The following is a 17,211-nucleotide window of genomic DNA, read 5'->3' on the forward strand; positions in this document are numbered from 1 at the left end:
AAGCTGTGATGTGGACACTTTCTCAACAGGTCCTTGAATCTTTCCCAAGCTTCATACAGGCTCTCTTGATCATGATGGGCAAATGTCATTATCTCATTGCGCAATTTGGTGGTTTTTGAAGATGGAAAGAATTTAGCTAGAAATTTTTTAGCTAATTCATCCCATGTTGTGAAACTCCCAGCGGGACACGATTGTAACTAGGATCTCGCTTTATCCCTAAGAGTGAAAGGGAAAAGTCTTAATTTGATTGCATCTTCAGAGACACCATTCGGTTTGAAAGTGTCACAAATTTCCAGAAAATTTGTGATATGAGCATTAGGATCTTCACTAGGCAAACCCCTATATTGGATCGAGGTAGAGAGCATTTGGATAATTGCGGGTTTAATCTCAAAATTATTAGCTTTTATCCTAGGTCTTGTAATACTTGAGGTTGTCCCATTCAAATTAGGTGAATCGTGTAATCTCTCAAGGTACGGACCGGATGTTGAAGTGGGGGTCCGACTATGTTCTCGTTCTCGTTCTCGTTTTCGTTTTCGTTTTCGTTGGCCATGTCTGCTTGTTGTTCGAGTTTTATTTCTCGTGCTTTTCTTGCAGCGTTGTGCCTATGAAGAGTTCTTTCAATTTCTGGATCAAAGATTAGAGGTTCAGTCTTCCTTGATCTTCTTTGCATAAAACACCTGGAACAGTTCTTAAAAGAAAATTAAATAAAAATAAAAGAGTGTCTAAATTAACAATAGGGTAATTTGTATTGATATTGATAACGCCATTCCCCGGCAACGGCGCCAAAAACTTGATTGTGATTTTCGCAAGTGTACGAAATCGCAACAAGTAATATAGAGTAAGAAAGTATCGTATCCACAGGAATTGTATATCAATTACCAAAATTATGTTAACCTATTATTATTTAAACGATAATAAGAGAGAATTGCTATAAGGAAAATAAATTTTGAAAGTAAAAACAGAAAGAGATCAAGCACAAAATTTAGGTGAAAAGAATTCAGGGAATTAAACTACTAGGGAATTTGATTTCACTTAATTCTATCCAGCTTATCTTATTAGTTCATTAATCAATTTTAATTGTTCAAGTAGGAGAAACAACCCTAGAGTTACTAACAAGCTCCTCCGATGTATTGTTAGCTAGTCTAATTTAGTTTAATTACCTATCTTCTAATAGTGAAATCAAACATAAATCAGATCCTTGGGTTTTGTGGCTGTTTTGTGAGTTCATAACCTAATAATCATTAACTTATGAAAACCCCCCTTGAGTCAAACCATATAGCTTCCGCGTCAAGTTATTGTTCTCAAGTAAATTATTATCTTTTTCATATCAATAACCCTTCTCCCGATAGCAATTATTGAAATAACTCAATCCAGGGGAAATTTTTTGCCTGGAAGCTTTAAGCACAATAATAAGTTATAATAAGAACAATGAAAAATAAATCTAATATTATAAACTGGAATCGAATTAAGTTACATCAAATCCCTAGTATAAGAGTTTAGCTGGACATAGTAATTAAATAAAACTCAGTCATACTTGAATCAATCATCATACTTGAAGACAATAATGAAAAGAAAAAAAAGATGAAGAGTTTAGAAATAAAAACTGAATCACAACTATGTGGATGGCTTCCTTGAATCTTGGCACAAATCTTGGATGCTTGAAGTCTTGAGGGAGAGAGAATTATGTAGAGAATAACACAAAAAATGAGATGTCTAGCAATGAGAAGTTCCCCTCTTTATATAGAGCTCCTGAAGGCAAATCTGACTCCTTTTAGGAAATAGAATCCTTATTTGGTGCAAAATCTTCTATAGGAGATCATGACTGTTTAGGCTTTGGATTTCTTCTTAATTAGGACTCCTTTCTCTTTCAAAATAGGTATAGGTCTTGTTTAGTACGTTTAGAAACTCTCCGAGGTGGGCCCATGTGAGGAAAAGATTGATTTGCGTCTTTAATTCACGCTAGTTCTGTCTTCGCAGCACGGGCGTGCCACTATGCACGGCTTGGGCGTGCTTAGGTCTGAAAGTCTGGCTGGTGAAGCACGGGGTGTGCTAGGCAAGCACACCCTGATGAACCTTTGAGGCACTGGCGTGCCACTAGCACAGGTAGGACGTGCTTGCTTCTGTCACTCCCGCCTGGAATTATCATGGGCGTGCTAGGCTTGACACGCCCTAATCCCATTTTGGCACGGCCGTGCCTTTTGGCACCATCCAGGCCGTGCTCTCTTCTGTCTCTCCCTTGTTTTCAACGGTTGTGCCTTCTAGCACGGGCTGGGTGTGCTTTAGGCTGACTGTCTTGCCTTGTAATATTCTTTTCAGCGCCAAATTCCTATAATTTTCTCTTAGATCAAGCGGGTTAAGAATCAAGGAAGTTTTGAACAAAATTATACTAGAATTGAATTTAAAATCAAATCAAAGTGATAAAACTCACTAAAATTCTAATAAAAACTATATTAAAAATACTATAATATTAACACCTATCATTCATTAATAATATTATACATACATCTATTAATTTATTATCCATAATGCATAATGCATTAAGTATTTCTGTCTTCATCATCGTCTGCTTCCTCTTCTTCTTCTTCTTCCTCTTCTTTATCGTCATCTTCTGAGGTACCCATGATCATTTGATCTTCTTCCTCTTTATCATCTGATGATCCTATTTCAACATAAGTTCCGCTTTCATCATCCAGTCTTTTCGTTGAATCTTCAATAACTTGCATCAGTTGCGTATCAACCACAACTTCTTGAAATGGATCAGATATTGAGAGTAAAGCAGATTGTTTGGTTTCAATTGCATGAACAACTACTTTAGGTTTGATTTTACATACTGCCATCCAATCGCAATGATCTCGTTTCAATGATGGATATGGGACATAGTACCCCTGGGTAGCTTGCATCGCCAACACAAAAGGTTCATACTTCATATATCTTCTTCTTTGATTAATATCCATAAGATTGTACTTAGGATGAACCTTCATGTCAACATTTGGCGTAGGATCAAACCATTCACATTTGAATAAGATTGTGCACTTGATTGGTAGGGAGGGATATTCTAACTCCAAAACCTCAATTAATTTGCCATAAAAATTATTTGACTCGTCACTGTAGTTTGATCCCTTTATGCAAACATCATTATTCATCGTCTTTCTACTTGTCCCATAACCCTCAGTGTGAAACTTGTAACCATTTACAAAGTAGCTAAAGTAGGCATTAGCAACCGATAGAGGTCCCCTTACTAGATCAATAATGAATCTGTTATTAATATCGCTTCCCGAGCTTCGAGCCTATGGGAAATAATAATGACATGAGTGAAATCTACGAATGTACACATATATGTTAAGTAACTAGCAAGTTATTTACATAACATTTGAACCATTCTACAAATTTAGAGTCCAGTTTTGCATCAACTGCTATATCAGTCAAATTAGGATTTTGTAACCGTAAAAGCTTGATATATTTCCTGTTTATGAACAAACAAAATTCGCTCATAAATATGATTTAACTAAGCTTTATTAAGTTCAGACTCTCTACAAGATTTATACTTACTATACAAATGGTGTAATCTCTTCGCAATTCAACAAAATATAGGTATGAGCTACTCGTATCTCTACATCAGTCAATCGTCTTTTTTTTATTTACCAATGTACGCCCATGATAGGTGAAAATTGTTAGATTTCCTTCTAACTCAGATTCTATTCGATCTCCTCCGTCATCATTACGTGGCACTCTCCGATGCTTGGTGTAAACATTTGGTTCGAAGTAGTGTGAACAGAAGTTGGAAGCCTATTCCACTAAATATGCATTGCAAATTGATCCCTCGACCTTTGCCTTATTGTGCACATTCTTTTTAATTTTCTGCAGGTGCCTGTAGTTGCATAAAGACAATATGAAAATATGAGTTGAAATAACATTGTAATGATTAGAATGGGATGTTAGTAATTCACCTCTCAAATGGATACATCCATCTATATTGTATCGGTCCTGCTATACGACATTCATAGGGCAAATGAATCGACAGATGCTCCATAGAATTAAAGAAGCCGGGTGGAAAAATTCGCTCAAATTTGCATATCAGTATTGGGATTTCTCGCTCCAATTGGTCCATATCATTGCATTGGATAACAGTCATCATCAATTCCTTGAAAAAGAGACTCAATTCTGTCATTGCTTCCCAAATTTTCACTGGCAACAATTCCCGAAATGCCACAGGAATCAATCTTTGCATGAAAATATGACAGTCATGGCTTTTCATGCCAAACAATCTGTATTTCCTCATTCGAAACATCTACCCATATTTGGATAGTATCCATCTAGAAACCTTAATGATCAGACCCATTCGCATACAACTTGCCTTCGAGATTTATCTAAGAGTAACATGCCTTTGGAAACTTTCCAGTAATTACAGATTGCTCGAGTTCTGGTCAACGACAAATTTCCTTCATGTCTACTCGCGCTTTTGCACTATCCTTGGATTTCCCCTCAATGTTCATGACAGTGTTGAATAGATTTTCAAAAATATTTTTTTTACGTGCATCACATCAAGGTTATGACGGATAAGAAGTTAACTCCAGATAGCAAATCCTAGAAGATGCTTCGCTTTTTCCATCCGCTATTCCTGCCAATTCTACCATTTACCTCTTTTGCACCTAATTCTGTAACTTTCATAAGTCCTAGATCTTCAATATCTTGTAATATTTCAGCTCCAAACTTCACTGGTGGAGGGGGATCAAAAATAGTTGTGTTCTTTCTAAAGCACTGTCAATTTCTCGTCCATGGGTGAGATTCTGCTAAGAATTTGTGATGACAATCAAACAAAAATTGTTTACCTCCATTTTTTTAGTGTAAATGCATTAGTGTTTTCCATGCAATGAGGACAAGCCAATTTGCCTGCCGTACTCCACCCTGATAACATTCCAAATGCTGAAAAATCACTGATGGTCCAAAGCAAAGCAGCTCGCATTATAAAATTTTGATTGGCCAAAATATCAAACGTTTTAACCCCATACTCCCATAAATAATTAATTTCGGCAATCAAAGGTTACAGAAACACATCAATCTTGTATTTTGGATTATTAGGGCCAGGTACAATAACACACAAAAACATGTATTCATCTTTCATACACATCGACAGTCGTAGATTATATGGTGTGACAATGATAGGCCATGATGAATGTTGTTGTCCTAATTGGCCAAACGGCTGAAACCCATCAATACAAAGCCCCAATCTCACATTTCTCATATCAACAGCAAACATGGGATGATTATTATCAAAGTGTTTCCAAGCTTCAGAGTCTGACGGATGAGTCATTCTACCTTCCTTGCATTCATGCAAAGCATGCCATCTCATGTGTTCGGTTGTTGCCTTAGATGTGTATAACCTTTGCAGGCAAGGAACAAGAGGGAAATAATACATCTTCTTGAAAGCCTTCTCTTTTTGTACTCTATCAGTCCCTTGACCCTACCGTTAATATCTTGGAAGATTACAAAACTTGCATTCTCTTAATTCAGAGTCAAGAGTCAACACCCTAGTACATCATACAATTATTTTGACAACAATCAATCTTTTTCACAGGTAGTCCTAATCCCCGAACTAATATTTTTGTCCGGTAAAAATTATCCACCATCGAATGGCCTTCAGGGAACATTTCTTTTGATAGCTGCACAAAATTATCGTAACACCTTTCTGAAAAATGGTGCTCCACTTTCATGTGAAGTAATCATGCCACTACAGATAGAACTGAATGATTCTTGCATCCAGGCCACAGTTCACTGTTAGCTACACTTAACATGTCAAACAATTATTGTGCTGCATAGTTTGGCGATTCCTCCATATTATCCCAATGAAATTTTGCTCTACCCGCATCGATTATCATATCATTGCATTGATTACCATAATGAAATTGATAAAGCTAACCTTCTGGACTTATAGAAATAGAGTGGCCTAACCCACTGGAAACTCGAGGTTCGCCATGATGTATCCATTCATAATAATTTTCCATGAACCCATTTTTGCATAAATGAAGTTTAATTGTATCAATATCTAAGAAGACTCTATTTTGACACTCTTGTGATAATATGGACACCTCAACTTATTATCATCCATACAATTGGGATTACCAAGTGTAAACTGTATAAATGATTCCAATCCTTGCAAGAATTCTTATCTTAATATCTCATTGACCTCGTACCTCTAGTACATCCAATCTCGATTAGTCCACATTTTTTTACCTAACACTCTGTTTATAAAGCGCAAATTTTATGTAATTGCATTGGTCCTAAAGCATCCTTAAAACATGCCAAAAGTAATGTTCTATTTACATTTCTAACTTACTAAGGTTATTTCTATAACAAGGGTAACTACATATATGTAAACTCACTAACGTTAATATTTCTAGCTAAGGTTATATATATATATATATAAACTTACTATAGTATCAGTAAGTGTACGATTCCTCATATTCAGTTTTTTAAAAAAATTCGGCAGCACTTCGGCATAATATAATCAAATCTCAAGTCAAAACACACTAATATAAATACTTCTATATCATACCAACATTCTCCAAAGGCAAAATGGCACTACTAGGCCTCCAACTCAAAAGCATCATTCATTTTGTAACAAAAAAAAAAAAAAAAAAAAAAAAAACAAAGAATAATAACAACAGTAATAACAAATAAAATGCATTATTTCATAATTACAATAATAAAAACAATAATAACAAAGAAAATAAAACAACAAAAACAACATTTCGTTAATAACAAAAAAAAAAAACAAAGAAAAACGAAATTGCAACAAAAAAATGAAATTCATTTCATTATTTTAACTACAATAATAATAATAATAATAATAATAATAATAATAATAACTGAAAAAAAATAAAGAAAAAAAAGACAATACTAAGTACAATAATAACAACATTTCGTTAATTTTCTATCATTCAATTACAATAACAACTAAAAAAAAAAAAAAAAAACGAATTCCACAACAAAAAAAAAAGAGCGACAGTCGTACCTGATCAGACGGTTGCGAACGAAGAGGAGAAGGGCTTCTCCAGTGACTGGCGCTGCAACAGAGTGGAGAAGGAGGCAGTTGGCAGTTGGAAATGGCGCTGCAAACGACTAGAAATGGGGAGGAGAAGGACAAGAAGTAAGCTGCGCTCACGCAAGGCGACCAGCGCTTATAAAGCCCTATTTTTGTCGGTCGCAAATCATTAAAAAAATCGGTCGCAATTTTTAATTTTGTGATGTCGTTTTCTTGTGAGTCAAATTGCGATCGATTTGCGACCAAACTATCGGTCGCAAAATATCAGTCGCAAATCGGTAGCTAATCCCTTGCAGACAGAGAACTAAATTTGGAAATGAATTGCAGCGCGCAATTTTGCAACGAAATTTCAAGTGGTCGCAAATTCGTTGCAAAATCGATCGCAAATTAGTCGTAATCAGGTCGCAAAATGAAAACCAAACTGGCGAGAATTATTAGCGTTATAATTAGTCGCAATTCCGTCGCAAATTATGTTGCCGTTTGGTTGCAAATCAGTGGTAGATATTCAATCTTCCCATCATCGTAATTGGTCACAATATCATCGCAATATTGCAACTGACTTACGTCAATTGCAAAAGCGCATTTTTTTTATAGTGCTGGGTGTGATTAAAAATCATTTTAAGGAAAAGGAGTAAGAAACCTAAAAGCTCTCAAACATGTTAGATGATCTTAGTTCTGAGTTGAAAGTAAATATTTACGAGTCTTTCATCACGAGATTCAGGGAATATTTTTGATAAAAAATCAAGCTTTTGATTTTAGGCTAAAATCATAAGGTGTAACCTAAAGATCAAAATTGAGTTTTCAAAATGGTAGAGTTTCTCTTAAGTGATCTCAAAAAAATCTCCCCCTCTCTCTTAAACCCTTGGCCTATTTATAGGCAAATGAGAGATGAGGTGGCCACTAATGGGCCTCAGAATCAGACCGAGCCCATTATCACTAAATCAATCTGGGTGGATCCCAGACGCTTCTCAAGTCCGATTTTGCTGTGAAACCCCCGAAAATTCAAAAAAGTAAAAATGGTCAAACATATTACTTTTTCTCAAACATCGATCATCGATCTAAGAATCAGAACGATTGGACCTCTCGATCTTGTTTTATAGCAAAAAGGTTGTCATCATTGAACCTTTTAGAGGAAAAAATTGAACGTCTACAAATAGTAATAATAATTATCAAAAGTAATCAAAAGATGATAGAAGAGGAGAATGGGGATTTTTCAGGATTTGGGGATTTGGTTAAAAGTTAGGGATAAATCACAAAATCTGGCTACATATTATTTAGATCCATAATTAGATTGAGAATTAAAACCATTGCAGTTGTATTGGTTGATTTTATTTTATTTATCATATTTTCACAAGTCAGATTTGTGAAAAAAAGGTATAAAAATTAGGGTTTCAGAAGATATATCTTAGTCTTGTAAATTTTGAGAGCTTTTAGGGTTGTTCTGATGATGAATCTGGACCTCAATTCTGTCTTACTTTTCGATGCGGGCCAAATTAATTAAAAAGAAAGAATGAAATTAAATTAATTAGACAAGAAATTCAAAAAGAATTTATTTTTATATTCATTTGTTTATTATTATAGTTTGCATCTCAAATCCAAGGACAAACCTACATATAAAAGGAGTGAGTTACCCCTCGTCTTCTTAAAATAAATATTAAATAAATAAATAAATAAATAAATTCTTCTTAACTAACTTAGATTGTTTGAACTCCTCACGGACAATTTTTTTAGTTACTACTTTAACCATTTATCCTAACTTTGCCCCCCTTTAATAAATATTTTTAATTTCATCTCTGCTCAAATTTACTATACGTAATAGTTATGATTCTTTGTTATACAAGAAATTTTAAGTTATTATTAAAACTTAGTATTATATTTTAAAATAAGTGTTTAATATAAACATAAACTATGTTTGAAATTGTCTTAAAAAGATTTTTTTTTTCTTTTTTTGAATATTGGGAGAGACGAGACATTTATTTAGATAAGCTAAAAACTTTTTTTTTTATTTTTTAATTAAATACTGTCACAAATGATCAAATTTTCAATTTATGTAATTGGCTTAGGATGGAAGTGCTAGCAAATTTTGATTTCCTAAGTCAAATTCATATTTCGGCCACCGCTAGTTTTGGAGTAGAAGTAAAAATGATGATTTTGAGGAAAAAAATGATGATTATTAAGGGTTCATATAGTGTTATAAATAAATCAAGTAATTCATACATCATATAACAAAAGAAAAAATTTGTTAGATTAATAGCAAAATATTATACTTTTCTCAATCTTTTAGCTCGAAAATGTAATTTATAAAATATAATTCAGCTTAATTTTTGTATTACATTTCATATAGAGATTTATTGCTAATCATTGTAAAGTTAAAAATTATGGTTGCAAAAATATATATGATGTTGAGAGTGGGATTTGAACCCACGCCCTTTCGGACCAGAACCTTAATCTGGCGCCTTAGACCAACTCGGCCATCTCAACTCTTGTTTGTAGAGTTAAAAAGTACAATATTTATGTATATGTATTTTGGTATATAGCAAAACATAACTACTTATTATTCTTTTTCTTGATAGTCCAGAATGTTTTCAAAGTTTCTAAATTTATATACTTAAATAATTATTATTTCATAATAACTTTATGATTATTCATAATTGAATGATTTTTATTAATATCTTAATGAGTTTAGAGTAAAATAGGCAAAGTGATTTTTGTTCACTAATATGTGTATTTTGTTAAACCATATAAATAAAATGAGTTGGAAGGAACAAAATTGTCTTAGGCATTACCTGGATTAAGTTTAAATCAAATTAAACAATATAAATTAGATAAATTAAAAATAAAATTAATAAGGTATTAATTGAGGTGGTAAGTGATCTCAACGTCTGTAAGGGTGAGAACACAACAACCTCTGTAAGGGGTGAGAACACAAGTTGATCCCTGAGAAGCGTACTTTACTGAGCTCTCGGTTATACTAGAAAAAAATGAAGAAGCCACTTCATATATGATTTTGTTAGTCTTTTTATTAGATATGAGAGATGGAATGTTTTACTACTTTCGAACTTTCTTGATTAAAGGAGTTTTTATTAATTTAATGAGTTAAGAAATATTATTTTTACCCACTCAATCTTCTTATAAATCAAAATAATTAAAAATAAAAAAATTAAAATCAAATCAAACTGCATATAAAATTGAACTAAAATGAATCGATTTGATTTGATTTGCAATTTTCGTTTAATTATTGGGTTAAATCAGTTTAATTTTTAAAGTTTTTAAAATTTTCAATTCTAAATAACAAAATCAAATCAAACTGAAAAATAAAATCGATTTTTTTAATTAAAACTAAACAAATCCAACTAAACCAATTCGATTAATTGGTTTTCTGAATTATGCTTACCCCTAAACATTTTGGTAGCTTTTGCATGTGGTCTTTTATTTATGTTTTGAAAAAAAAAGGTAAAAAATAAAATTGCATAGTGGTCCTGAATAAAGTTGACTATATGTTATTATAATTCATAACTAAAAAGTTAAGTGATGCATGAATAAGGCACAACACAATTATAGCAATAATATACAAACAAAAGGGGAAGGGAGTTGGGAAATGCATGATCTCCACCGTTATATCTCCCATACACGATTCAAGATGAAAGGTCTTTCTAAACCCTAGGGCATATTGGTTGGGCCCATAAACCATCATGGAATTTTGGACTGATGCCTCTTGCATTTATTATATGAATGCTATAATCATAAATTATTAAGGTAATCCTAGAGGAAGGAACTAGGGTCACTTACATGAGCTTTGGTCGGGCTTATTAAGTCTTAGGTTCCATAAGCGAGAATTAGTTATTTCCTCTCGTTTAGCTTTGGGTCTAAGCCAATGGTTATGTTGGATTGTGCCAATTCTTTTAATATACCAAAAGGTACTTAACTTATGGGTGGTGTATATTAGTGGGGGATCTCAACAGTCGAGTAGAGTGAAAGGATTACAACCCCCAATATCACCTTTAGAATTTAGGGTAGAAATGAGATTAAGAAGAGATAAATGCATGAATGACATTTATAAGTACAAAAAGCAAACTCAATTTAAAGTTAGCATTATTAAAGTTCATGAATAAGTGGACAACTTTTGGAATCAACTCTCTATTTGAACCCAAAACAGAAAACTAAAGATTCTGGGTTTGATCCCCAGTAGAGTCGCCAGGCTGAGGATATGCTTTTTTTTTTTTTTAGTTTTCCCAAAAATATGGAAAGAATCGAATCAAACGGGCTTGATTGATTTTATTTAATAAATTGGTTTTCTTTATTTAGCCTAATCATTAATCATCGGAAAAAAGGTTATTTTACTTTGGTAAGAGTTGTATTTTTTGGAGTCGCCACCAGTATTAGGGGAAAATTCTCGAATTAGTCAACTCTTTGGAATCAACTAATTTGGTTCTAAACTCGAGATAGGGTCCGAAAGATAGTACGATATGGGAAGGTTTTAGGCACCCATATCGCCCGGTTAAATTGGCCTCATCGTTGTCCAGTAATTCACCATTCACTTAATAATACCATTTACTAAAAAAGAGATGTAAATACTTTTGATGCAATTTTTGGAAAATATGTCACTTAAGCATTTTAATGAAACATAGAACATAAAAATAAACATTCAAAGAAGGGGGTGAGGAGAAAAGAGTACAAACCACACCGAAAGTACATTCTACCCAAATGCCCTCCAAATTTCCCAATACCCAATAATTATACAAACAAGCAATAATTGAGACCCATTAAGGTCTCTTACATTTTTTCCGTAATAAAACATTAAAAACAAAGCATAACAAAACCATCCAAGTAATATAAACACAATATAACAACATTTACAGAAACAAAATCATACATCAACCATCACTAAACATTCATTCATTCACATAATGAATATATGATGCATGTTCTAATTACAAAGTTGATAAATAGAGGGTTATTGCAATAATAATCATAATACATTAAACTAAAAGGCATAAAAGGCATAATGATGCATAAAAGTAAAGAACATGAATTAAAAGACAATAATTTAAAGGTTGCACAAGATTTAAGTTCATGGCCTTAGTGTTCATCATGAAAGATGAATAAATACACCAATCACTACTCTCAATCTTGTTTATTAATGTTTATTTGATCCATTTATGGATAAAAATGCATCCCAAACCACTTAGGGTTGGAGTTTTGCCACTGGATGTTTGAATCGAGGCCATTTTATTGATTATTGGTGTTCTGAACCTCTGAACTGAAGGGCCTAGTGCCACAAGGGAAGTGGCATGCGCCACACGTAGTTGGCACTAGGCCCTTCCCAGGTTAGAAAGGTTTCATGCAAAAATAAAATCAAACAGGGGGTTCTAGGTTAAAGTGGCGTGAGTGATAGTCTCGCAAAGCGGACAATTTTGTTATGTTATTTTCACATAATTTGCATGATTGCATGTTGTTTTTATACATTTTACGTTTTCTCGTGTTGTCTTTTTATTTTAAAATGATTGTAGGAATGCAATATGAGCAAAGGAATGAAAAGGCTTGCTTTTATAGAAAAAGAGGACCAAAAGTTGACTAAGTATGGAAGAACCTGCCTAGCAAAATTTGTGACGCGAATGAGGTCGCGCTGCAAAGGAAGAACTGACAAAGTCGCAAGCGCCACCTGAAATCGCGAGTGCGACCTATGTGCTAGAAGACTCAGAAGGCATCGAAACATAAGTCGCGAGCGCGACATTCAACTGCGCGAGCGCGAAAAGAACTCCAGAAGAGGTAGAGACTTTATAAGCAAAGATGGCGAGCGCGACCCTAAAACTCACGAGTGCGAGTCATGTTTCCAGGAGACGTCAACTGCTGCCCTTTCAGCAGAAAATCATGTCTTCCCATGCACAGGTCGAGACTTTTACCAAGAGAAGTCACCTGAAGCACCTCTTGGCCAACCAATCACCATCACAACCAATATCATTCTCCTCTTCTATAAATAGCAATCCAAGTGAAGGAAGAAATATACATATTCAGATTAAGAAATTATTGAGAAAAACTCAGAAAAGAGAAGAAAAAGTTAGTAATAGAAAATTGTGATATTAGTACTTAGAAGTAAGTTGATGAGAGTCACTTATTATTGTTTGTGCCAAGAACATCAAGAAGTTCCTCGAGGTGTGACGCCGTCCGGAGGCTTGAGTTTGATTACTTCTATCTTTCTCTTGTTTTTAAAGACTTGTTGTATGTTGTTCTTCATTACTTTTCTATACAAAGCAACAATATCAATTGGTTTCATTCAATAAAAGTTCTTTAAGTTATCTTTTGATCTTTGTTCAATCAAGTTTACTAAATTATATTCTCAGAAAGAAATAGTTTAGTAAAGATCAAAGAGATAAAGTTCACTTAGTTGAATTTACATATGCACATTTCACTTGTTTTGTCAAAGTTAAATCTGTCTTATTGAAATAATCAAAGAATAAGAACTAGGTTTAATATTTAACAAAGTAATGTATTTATTATAAGTAGAAATACATATAATAGATAGAGTAATTCTATACCGAGAGGTTGAATTATATTTTACTATATGTGATTAAAGAATTATTTATTGGATGTTACATGTTTTGATATAGAAGAAGAAAATCCAGTGCATGATCAATTTTTCTAAGTATACTACTACACACTTATCTATAGAATTAACTAACATTTAGTTTTAACATAACTAGAATTATAGCTAAATCATTTCACATTTGTATTTCTGTAAATATAAAATTAAGAATAAAGTAGTAAAGTGGACTTAACCCGTTCCTCGTGGGATCGATCTTTTTATTACTACGTTGCGATCCGTATACTTGCGGGAACTCAAAGAGATGCAATAGCGAGCCACAAGCTTATTGCACATGCCATAAGTAGTGGCTTGCGCCACTAGCTCTGGCCGTGCACCATATAGGCATAGAGACACCCTTTTGGTTGATCCCGTGTTTCCCTCACAATCAGACACAAAATAAGTGCTTAAAACACCAGAAAGAAAAGGAAAAAGATGAAGAAATGAGTTAAAGGGTCTCAGGTATTACCTTTTGGTGATTTCCTCAAAGTTTTGTTAAAGAATGGATAAAGAGATCCGAATGCTAGGTTCTTGATCCAATAATCCGAGATTGAGGTTTAATGGATACAGTTTTGGGATTTCTAGTGGATCCTTAAGGGTTTGTTGGTTGAAAATCAATGAATCTCAATCTTAGAGTAAAGTGAAACACTAGTTTCCTTTGATTTTTAGGTTGAGTTTCCAAAACTCAAGAGTTTCCCTTAAATGTCTAAAAATCCTCTCTTTAGGCACACCCCCCAGTGCCTATTTCTAAGCAAATGGGGAGGTGTGGCCCTATTTTAAGGTTGACGTGGCGAAATGCCACTGGCAAGCCCCGCAATAGGGCTGGGCCCATTTTTACCAAATCAGATCGGGTAGCACGCAAAATGAGATGGTTTACGGAGAAGTGCGTTGGGCAGGCCTGATGCACTTCTCGAGCCCGATTTGTCCCGAAACGTCTAGTAACCCATAAAAGTAAAAATGATTAAACACATGTATAATCTCAGCCATGGACCGTTGGTCCGAAAATTGGGGTAATCGGGAATCCCGATCCAAACTTATGTGAAAAAAAGGTTTATCATCACTGAGCCTTTAGGGGCAAAATTTGAGCGTCTACATTAACCTGAAGCCTTTAGAAGCTTATCTCTAAGTCAACAAAAGATGTTCACTCGTAGAGATTATATGCATTCTCGTGCCTTTGTAATGATACACATGAATGTTATGCTCTTTTTTAGTGTTTTAATCCCTTAGAATGGAATTTACTTTCCTCAAAGATAAATCCATATATCTAAGTGAATTTAATAGGTTTCCACTAAGAATACCAACTTTCGTTGTATATTCCTAATTTATATGTCATGTATGTTGATCAAGCACATACAACAACATTAATTCTCAATTAATTCAAATACAAACTCATTCATGAAAGAAAAATGATCATTTCACTACTTAAGAAAACGTGAGTGATCTAGTCACGCAATTCAATTTGAAATAATATTGAATTCAAGAAAACAACAACAATTTCCAAATGATAACATACAAAAGATTTAGAAAGATATTCCACTCTTGGGGAAGATAAAAGACACTGCTAGAATTCTTCTTACTCCAAGGGTTGTAACTCTTCCTTGAAAAGTTGTTTCTCTTAAACTTTTAATAACTACCTCTCTCAATCTTTTGTCAAGTGTTTCTTGAATGATTCTCCCCTTAAGTGGTGCTCAACCATATGTATTTATAGCCTTCTAAGTGTCTTAAGTTGAACCTCATTGGAAAGGACGTATCTGTTGAGAAGAGACATGATGGTAGGATAATAGTCTATGACCAGTCAGCAATGTTCTTCCCAACTCGTTCATGAGATGTTCTGTGACGAGTCGGCAAGGGTGTGACGAGTTGGCACCAACTTGATTGCTTTAATCCTTTAAGTCCATGTCCTTTAGGCTCTTAATTGTGCACCATAATCATCAATTTGGTCCTATAAAGTAAAATTTCATAACTATAAGGGCAAAGATATAAATAAAAAGGACTAAATCTGTCTAAATATAACTCAAAATATAACAAAAGTAACTTAATACATACTAAAATCTGTCTAAATATAACTCAAAACATATTAAAATCTGTCTAAATAACTTAAGAAAACATATAAAATGTTATGCTTATTTGCACCATATCAAATTCCCCCACACCTAGACTTTGCTTGTCCCTAAGCAAGACGTCAGCACAATGATCCATCATCAAAAGAAGTTGTCATAACAAGGTTCATTAACATTCTATGTCAAAAGAAAAGAAATTGATATTAACTTAATAAACTCAATAATGATAGAATCAAGTGAAGCTTTCGTAGTGTAACACAAAAAGATCATAATTTGTCCAATGCTATTAAAAACAAAATCAAGAATGCAAACTTAAGGTGCTAACTAAAGCTAATGGATGAAGATATCCAATTCCAAGAACTTAAAATTTTAAAAGATTTTTAGAAGCTGCAAATTTGGTGGGACAAAATAAGAGCACACGTACTAATTGACAAATCTCATGGAGTTTTTAGACCTTGTTGCTCATTCTATGAATCAATCATTCAGACTGAATGCAATTAAGGGAGCATACTCAAATTCACATAACTTACTTGATTGATATCACATTAAAACAATTATTCTTTCTTTTCTCTTTCTCTTTTTTTCTTTTTCTTTTTGATTTGGTCGTCATCTATTATTGATGAGTCAATTATCCGTATTATTGCTAAAGTTTCCCTAAAGCTTGATTGTACTTTTAAAGTCTTAAGCTTAAGGTTTTAGAATCTAAGTTCTAATTTTAATTAGGAAATTGACTATTCATTCTTCAGATTTTGGAAATAATAACAAAAGACAAAAACCTAACCTTAAAACTTACACTATAGTGAATTTTATACTTCTATCAATTGAAGATAAGAATAATATCAAAATCCTTTTATGATGTTCTAGTAATTTAGAATGATGATGAACCTATGCTAAAACATAAAAATATGGTTTGATGGATATGCTTCTATAATTTGATAGGCAAAGATTGGTGCAAATAAGGCATAACACAGACATACTACCTGTAAAATATTAATATAATAAAAACACAAACCTAAAAATATTAAAAATACAAAGCAGAAAAAAAAAATCCCTCCTCCACACTTAAAATGTAATTTGTCCTCAAATTGAAAGACAAAGGGAAGGGCAAGAAGAACTCCCTTAAAAGGTGAAAAGCAAAAGATCAAATATTGTATTAGACTACTTGTCTTCTTACAGTTGGACTGATGGAGAAGGCGAAGGAGAATTAGTGATGTAACCACTAAGAGTGAAAAATTATCGCATCTTATACTCCATACGCTTTTGATGTTGATAAGTAGCCCTTTGTCTTATGTCATGCTATCTAATTGTTGACGCATCAATCTTTGATTGTCCAAAATTTATTCTAGAAGAGTTAATTGATTGGCAACATTGGAGCAAGACAAAAGCAGAGGGGTTGTTTCCATTGGAATCTCTTCCTCATCATTACCATCGTCATCATCATCCTCGCTTGAAGAGAAGCAACTTTTTGTTTGACCCATTAAAGTGCAGGAATTAAAAGGAGATTTAGGAGGAAATAGGTGTTGTTAGGT

At 33.6% G+C, this 17,211-nt stretch overlaps 2 non-coding genes across 2 annotated transcripts; one reads left to right on the forward strand and one right to left on the reverse strand.

The window, feature by feature from the left end:
* On the forward strand, window positions 1-107 carry LOC149493182 (small nucleolar RNA R71). The gene has a single exon (XR_016318626.1). It is a non-coding gene; the product is annotated as a small nucleolar RNA R71 (small nucleolar RNA).
* Window positions 108-9,442: 9,335 nt separating this feature from the next.
* On the reverse strand, window positions 9,443-9,523 carry TRNAL-AAG (transfer RNA leucine (anticodon AAG)). The gene has a single exon. It is a non-coding gene; the product is annotated as a tRNA-Leu (tRNA).
* Between the last annotated feature and the right edge of the window lie 7,688 nt (window positions 9,524-17,211).

This window comes from Jatropha curcas, chromosome 10 (assembly GCF_041381405.1).
Source record: "Jatropha curcas cultivar XTBG-Jc1 chromosome 10, XTBG_Jcur_1.0, whole genome shotgun sequence".
NCBI classification, from domain to species: Eukaryota; Viridiplantae; Streptophyta; class Magnoliopsida; order Malpighiales; family Euphorbiaceae; genus Jatropha; species Jatropha curcas.